The following is an 8,553-nucleotide window of genomic DNA, read 5'->3' as shown; positions in this document are numbered from 1 at the left end:
AGCTGAAGGAAAATGAATGAATGATTAGCTATCTATAATTAATATATGAACTGTTCATTAGTATTTATAAAGTATGATCATATTTTACATCTCTAATCTAAAAACAAACTCAATTATAAACTCAAAACTCAAGACTCAGCCTTGCTAACTATTAATAAACCGCTGATTAGTAGTTTATTACACTAGTAGTGTTAGTTAATGGTTTGTTCATTGTGACCTAATCTGAAGTGTGACCCAGATTTCTGTATCTCTTTTGTTTATGATGCTGCCATGTACAGAAGCTGTGAGACGGATTGCTACTGTAAAACATATCTGTTAATGAACAGCTTCTGTATTTAGTTTGTTTTGGGTTTATTTGCGGTGGTGAGTTGCATTATGGGATGTTGATCTCTGCTCTGTCCACTTTGAATGTTAAAAATTCAACTCTACGGTTTAACACAGTGACTTTTATTGACATTATAGTCGTTTGAGATAATGTAATGTATGAGAAATAATATCTGGAGAAATATAAATAACAAGGTTTCTGTAGCATAATATACAACACCAACACACACAATATAGCCCTGCACACTAATAATAATAATAATAAAATCACTTTTTTACACTTTTCAAGGTTAAAAGTTGTTGTAAAGAGAGATTAAGATGCCATACTGTAGTTCAGAAGCAGAAATAAAGGGTGAAAAATAAAAATAGGAATCACAAAATAGAGAAAACTGCTGATTTGTGGATATTTCTACAGTCAGGGCATTCGGAGCAAACGTAATCTGCGCTAAAGTTGCGACAGAAATCAGCTTTTCTGCAAATGAAGCCGAGACTCTGCAGAAATCTTGACTTGTCTGACAGCGGAGGCTCTTCTGAGGATCTGAAACTGACAGAAACATTCGTGCACCGCTGCGTTTAGTAGACAGAATCTGCTGGGTCATCGGTCCGCTTTCGTCAATCACTGACACGATCAATCTCTGAATCAGCAATGAGAACATCACAGCCTTTAAAGGAACAGTTCACACACACTGCACTGTAAAAATAGCCCTAAATTAGCAGGTTTTCCTATTTTGTGATTCATGTTTTTTATTATTATGTTAAAGCCGTGTAATTAGCAGGATAAATGACATCCAGGCTGGTTATTTTCACAGAATAAACCCTTCATTACTTTAAAAAAGAGCATCAATGCTTCAAATGGGACTGCTGATAAAACTCTATAATCTGCAAAACATCCTCCTGGATCTACTTTACTCCTATCATTTGAAACAGTACTCAAAACCCCAAACTGATCACGTTTTAGTTTGGGATGTTCAGATCTGATCACGTGGTTTAGACTCAATCGGAATCAGATGTTACCTCCCGATCAGGACTTGAATACATATGTCTATCATGTTCTTCTTATTATTTTTTAATATAGTTATGCGGTGGCACAGAGCAAGACCTTTGTCTTGACTTCACACAGAAACAGTAACGTGTGTGGTATGACATCACTTTGTTGCAGAGACGCTATTGGTTAAATGCCCCAGCAAAGTAGAACACAGAAGCAGCTTGAAGCGGAAAGCGCAAGTATGTCTGCGGTCTGGAGGTATTATTAAGTTGATGACGACAACATTGCCATAGCAGACTGTGAGATATGTAAACTTGAGATTGCCTGGTGGGTATTTAAAGTTGAGGTGCTGTTTGTTTTTATATTACATTGTAAAAAATCTGTTATTTTAAGTTTTTGTCCAGCAGCTGCGGTGCCGGAAAAAACATTAAAAAATGACTATTAAATTACAGACATTTACTGTAAAATAACAGACAATCAATTACAGAAATTTATGGGAAATTTAAACTTAAGTACATTTCTGTAATTTACTCTCTGTTATTTTACAGTAATGTCTGTAATTTAAAGGGCTCCTAGGTTACCCCTTGTTTCAGATTTATTATGAGTCTTTTGTGTCTCCAGAATGTGTGTGTAAAGTTTCAGCTCAAAACACCCATCAGATTATTTATTATACCTTTTATAAGATTATATTTTATACATTTTAGCTCTGGGTGGCGGTTTTGGTGCACTGCTCCTTTAAGGCTAGTCCTCCCCTCCCACCGTGTCTACGTGCCTTTCTGCATCCCTTAATCTCCTCCCTCGGCTGCGTCAGACAACAGACAGACATAAAGAAAGCAGATCTCACGTAGTGTTTGTGAGAAATACCACAGTAAGAACTTTACCAATGAGTATTTGATGCAGTTTTTGTGTTAAGTTACAACGATGAGTCACACACAATGTAGTTACAAAGTTCACATCAGACACACACACACACACATACCCAGCACGGACATGATACGCACATACACACAGACAGCGCACGCGTTTAGCTTTGCACTCTTTTTGCACGCATATGTGACAGGCTACAGGTTAATCTCCACTGCTGTATGGAGATCTGTTATATTAATGGACAAAATAAACCTGATTTAACGTCCACAAACCGGGACTGAAGCGTCTTCCTTTATAATTGTTCTGACACGCGGCTGTGCTGATGAAGTAAATCTGAAGTGAATCGCTGTACTTCATTACACACATGCCCTGTATTAAAACATGTTAAACATGTGAAACTCACTCTTGATCATGTTTGATGATGATTGATGATCCTAGTGAACTGAACAGATCTTTTATTCCCAGCTGCTTTGCGCTCGTCTGGTCTTGTTGATATGATTATACACGTGACTACCGGGACATGTTAATACGTGCAGCTGTCAATCAATATTGGTGGGCGGGGGGACCGCTCTCCTACGTAAAGTTGAGGTCGATCTGAAAACCGCTCCAATTGGTCCACCGTTTTTATGTTGTTAAATTAAAAAAAAAAAAGCCCTGGGTGTGTTTATATCACCACAATATGATGGTCTATACACCATACATGCACATATGTCTGTCCAAACAGCTTGAAGAGTAGATTTTTCACCACAGGTGCCCTTTAATGGCCTTTTTGGGGGTTTTTTTTTTCAGCACTGCAGCTGCTGTAAAAAAAAAGTAAAATAAGATATTTTTTACAGTGTAGATTTTTAAATATATTTACTGCTGCACTAAAGACTGAAGAATTGATGTTGTTTATTGCCTGATTGTTCAAGCTTCCTCACAGAAGCGCTCTGTTTGTTCACAGAGTTGTTGAATGTTAAAATAAGGTGAATTAAATAAAAAATAGGGAACATCCTGATCAGTTTCTTCACTCTTATTTATGTATTATAGAAGTATCGGATCGGGTTTCGGTATCGGTAGATACTCAAAATCAAATGACTCAGATTCGAGGGCAAAAAAACCTGATCGGGACATCCCTAGTTTCAGTGTCAGTCCATCGTTTGCTTCACATCTCTCTGTTTCTCCAGGGTTTTGTCTGCATCTAATTGGACATTTCATCTCCTAAATGCTACAGAATCTCGTATTGATTGTCTTGGCAGACACTGCATGCACAGATGTGTGAATGTCAGATTAGTATGCAGACACAGTGTGAAGCAAGCAGGTTTTATTGGGAGGAAATTCATGCAGAGTTTCCCAGTAGGATTCTGCACAAACACACACACACACACACACACACACACACACACACACACACACACATATATATATATATATATATATATATATATAAATAAATACAGTTGAAGTCAAGAATTATTAGACCAATGTTTACTTTTTTCCCCAATTTCTGTTTAACAGAGAGCAGATTTCTCCAACATATTTCTAATCATAATAGTGTTAATAACTCATGTCTAATAACTGATTTATTTTCTCTTTGTCATGATGACAGTAAATAATATTAGACTAGATATTCTTCAAGACACTAGTATTCAGATTAAAGTCACATTTAAAGGCTTAACTAGGTTAATTAGGTTAACTAGGCAGGTTAGGGTAACTTATTGCTTAACGATGGTTTGTTCTGTAGACTATTGGGAAAATTAGCTTAAAGGGGCTAATAATATTGACCTTAAAATGGGTTTTAAACAATTAAGAACTGCTTTTTATTTTAGCCGAAATAAAACAAATAAGACTTTCTCCAGAAGAAAAAATATTATAGCAAATATAGTGAAAATTTTTCTTGCTCTGTTCAACATAATTTGGGAAATATTTAAAAACGAAAAAAACAAAACAAAGGGAGTTAGGTGGTTTAATAATTCCGATTGCAATTATATATATATATATATGCTGATGACGTTCACTGCTCACTGCTCAAACACATCTCCAGCTTTTGTGCATGAGGAAAACACACATCTGTACTGTAGTAAAACGCATTGCATTTAGGTTGCTAGATGGAGTGTGGAGGATTATGTTGACTAGTTGTGTTGAACCAGACTTAGGATATCTTTAGTTTCTTAGTGTTAATTATTGTTGATTGAAGACTCATTTGAGTCATTTGTTGCTTTTTTTGATTTGAAACTGTTACTGATTGAGGAGAAAAATATAATTAAAATGTTAAAAACTGCACAGTGTGTATGATTTATTATATTAATAATTAACTCATATTAATAGTATTTGACTAGTTTTAATTTGAGTAAATATTTTGTAAAAATATGATTATTTTTGTTTGAGTTTGGAGTTTCAATGAGTAAGAGGTAAATATTTAAGTAGTAAATAGTTAGTTTTTATTTATTTATTTATTAATGAACAAATTTGGATTGATTTGATTAGCTAATTCTTTAGTTTTGTTTCTTTTCTGTTATTTTTGTAAATGTGTTTATTTTTATTATTTATTTATTCATTAATGTATTTGTTCATTATTATTATTTACTTCAATTACTTTTCATTTTTTGAAATTTACTTTATACATTCATTTGTTTTTCATTTGTTTTTATTCTGTTATTTTAATTTATTCATTAATTTTTATTATTTAATCTATTAATTCATTCAATTATGCATTCCCTAAGTTTATAATAATTCATCATTTAATTTAATTTTGAGTTCAGTACAAAAGCTGATGCTCATTTCTGCATTTCAAAGCTGAAAGTGCATCATTTCTCTGATTTATGTGAAAGCATTAACCTGCAGTGATTTTCAGAGGTGTGTGTGTGTGTGTGTGTGTGTGTGTGTGTGTGTGTGTTGCTGGAAATCCCTCAGCTCATATTTACACACATCATATTAATAGCAAAAGTGAAGCGTGGCGGGCAACGCAGTGGTGCAGTAGGTAGTGCTGTCGCCTAACAGCAAGAAGGTCATGGGTCGCTGGTTCGAGCCTCTACTCCAGGGGTCACCAAACTTGTTCCTGGAGGGCCGGTGTCCTGCAGATTTTAGCTCCAACCCTAATCAAACACACCTGAACAAGCTAATCAAGGTCTTACTGGGTATACTTGAAACACCCAGGCAGGTGTTTTGAGGCAAGTTGGAGCTAAACCCTGGAGGGACACTGGCCCTCCAGGACCGAGATTGGTAACCCCTGCTCTACTCAGTTGGCGTTTCTGTGTGGAGTTTGCATGTTCTCCCTGCATTCACTTGGGTTTCCTCCGGGTGCTCTGGTTTCCCCTACAGTCCAAACACATGAGCTATAGGGGAATTGGGTAGGCTAAATTGTCCGTATGTGTGAATGTGTAAAAACGTGCTGGATAAGTTGGTGGTTCATTCCGCTGTGGCGACCCCGGATTAATAAAGGGACTAAGCTAAAAAGAAAATGAATGAATGACTGAAGCATGGCGCTGCACTCTTTCAGCAGTTCATGAATGTATCCCTCTTTTCTCTCTCTCTTTTTTTCCATGTCTGTTTCTCTGCTGGCCTCTCGCTGATGAAGGAGGTGGAGGTTTGTATCTGTGTGTTTCGTGTATGTGTGTGTATCTGTTTGTGTGTGTGTGTGAGAGAGAGAGCATGTGTGTGGTTTTTTGTCAGAGCGAGACAGTGTGTTTGTATGTGTCTGAGGGGTAAAGTATATGTGTGTATGATTATGAGTGCGTGTGAGTAATGTAACTTTAAGATTGTGTGTGTGTGTGTGTGTGTGTGTGTGTGTGTGTGTGTGTGTGTGTGTGTGTGTGTGTAGTAAATGTTGACTTTTTTTCTAGTCCATAATTTGTTATATTTTGCATCTCGTGTGTGTGTGTGTGTGTGTGTGTGTGTGTGTGTGTGTGTGTGTGTGTGTGTGTGTGTGTGTGTGTGTGTGTGTGTGTGTGTGTGTGTGTGTGTGTAGTAAATGTTAACTTTTTTCTAGTCCATAATTTGTTATATTTTGCATCTCGTGTGTGTGTGTGTGTGTGATATGTGATGATTTCTGTGTGTGTTGTTTCTCCTCAGGATGATTATATCCGTACACTGGAAGCTCCGCAGAGTTCTGATGAAAGTAAGTAACTGATCATCCTTTATTATTGTTATCTAAACCTGCCGGAACTACTTTAGCTGTGCTTTTATCTGACAATAACCAAACCGCTGAGAGTGACCATCAGCCAATCAGAATCAAGTATTTGACTGTTGTAGCTGTGAAATAACTCTAATCATTCAGCGGAGTGATACAGAGCTCTAATCATTCAGCGGAGTGATATGTAGCTGTAATGCGCTCAAAACCTGCCGGAACTACTTTAGCTGTGCGCTTATCTGACATTAACCAAACCCCTGAGAGTGACCACCAGCCAATCAGAATCAAGTAATTGACTGTTGTGGCTGTGAAATAACTCTAGTCATTCAGCGGAGTGATATCCCCAAATCTCTCACATTACTCTTCAAAATCAATGAAAACAAAGCCTACGTTTTATATCATGTTTATACCTGTGTATATTAATACTTATCTGAGGATTTTTACATCACTGTAGTGTTTTTGTGAAGATTATCATAACATTGCACAGGCTTTTGTCGAATGTGTTCAGGATTATTTCTGAAGCTTGTAAGTGAGCTGTAAGTCATAGTGCTCACGTTACCATGGAAACACCTGCAGCATCCAAAACCCTGCATCACTTACTGCTTGAAATACATGATACCATTTACACTAGACATGCTGATGTTTAATAATTCAATATATCGTGATAATGAACATGCATGGTATTGATATTAATTATTGCGAATAAATATTTATTATTTAAACCCATGTAAAGCTTTTTAAGAATATTCAGATTTGTCATAACATCGCTAAATAATGAAGATTTAATTGGTTAATAAGCTCAATTAAACTTATTAATCTGGCCTGTATACTACATGCTGAAATATTGATTGAAATTTCAGGCTGTTGTATGTTGAGAGTTTATAAGTAAGGTGTTTGTCCTCAAACGTCTCCTGTGTGTGGCACTAGTTTCTTCCTCATCTCCCCCAAAGCCTTCTGTTGTGTTCTGATGTGATTTCTGACTGTTGTAGCATTCAGCGGAGTGATACGGAGCTGTAATGCGCTCAAACATGCCGGAACTACTTTAGCTGTGCTTTTATCTGACAATAACCAAACCTCTGGGAGTGCTCATTAGCCAATCAGAATCAAGTATTTGACTGTTGTAGCTGTGAAATAACTTTAATCATTCAGCGGAGTGATATGTAGCTGTAATGCGCTCAAAACCTACCGGAACTACTTTAGCTGAGCGCTTATCTGACAATAACCAAACCTCTAAGAGTGATCATCAGCCAATCAGAATCAAGTATTTGACTGTTGTAGCTGTGAAATAACTCTAATCATTCAGCGGAGTGATATGTAGCTGTAATGCGTTCAAAACCTGCCTGAACTAATTTAGCTGTGCTTTTATCTGACAATAGCCAAACACATAGACTGACCATCAGCCAATCAGAATGCAGCATTCTCTGGAATGACTGTTCCAATGTTTAGAAGACTTTTGAAACAATGTATCGTTTGTTGTTCTATTGTCAGAGTGACATCATCATCATCATCATCACCCTCATCCTGTCAGACTCAGTTTGTTTATCAGTCAGAATATATGTTGTGTATTTTCTCCTGCGGTGTCTCGTGGCTGATGTGTGTGTTGTTGTTTGTTGTCGATCTGTTTAGCAGACAGGAAGCCGATGGTGTTTTTTCTCCAGTCATAATCCTCTTCCAGCTTCAGCTCTGCGTGTACTTCTTGCGTTTTTCTGCTCTTGTTGAGTTGTGAATTATTCATAATCCTCGCAGACACAGATCAAAAGAAGTGCAGCGCTTCTGTTTGCCATTAAAGTGCTCGATGAGATGTTCAGACGTATCAGAGGAAAGAAACACACTTGTTGAACTGTTTTATAGAGTCAGCAGAGGATCTTCTGTAGCCCTAAAGATTAAAAAGTCGACATTAAACATTCAGCATCATCTTTCTTTCTTTTTAAAGGGGCTTGATGAGATTGGGATTGTTTTATTTTAAATCTGGTTTTGTGAGTTATTTAGGGGATCAGATCTTTTTATTAAGGTCTCTGAAGTCCTTGGGGAAATTAGCTGTGCAAATTGGTTTATATTATGTTGAATTTTAAACCTGTATTAATAAATATTAAAATATGTGTTCATTATTTATATTAATCTAATACATTTGATACATTAATATAAATAAATACAGTTGAAGTCAGAATTATTAGCCCCCCTGTTTATTTTTTCCCTAATTTCTGTTTAACAGAGAGCAGATTTCTTCAACACATTTCTAATCATAATAGTTTTAATAACTCATCTCTAA

Source organism: Danio aesculapii, chromosome 12, assembly GCF_903798145.1.
Source record: "Danio aesculapii chromosome 12, fDanAes4.1, whole genome shotgun sequence".
Classification (NCBI taxonomy): domain Eukaryota; kingdom Metazoa; phylum Chordata; class Actinopteri; order Cypriniformes; family Danionidae; genus Danio; species Danio aesculapii.
This window is presented reverse-complemented; position numbering follows the sequence as displayed.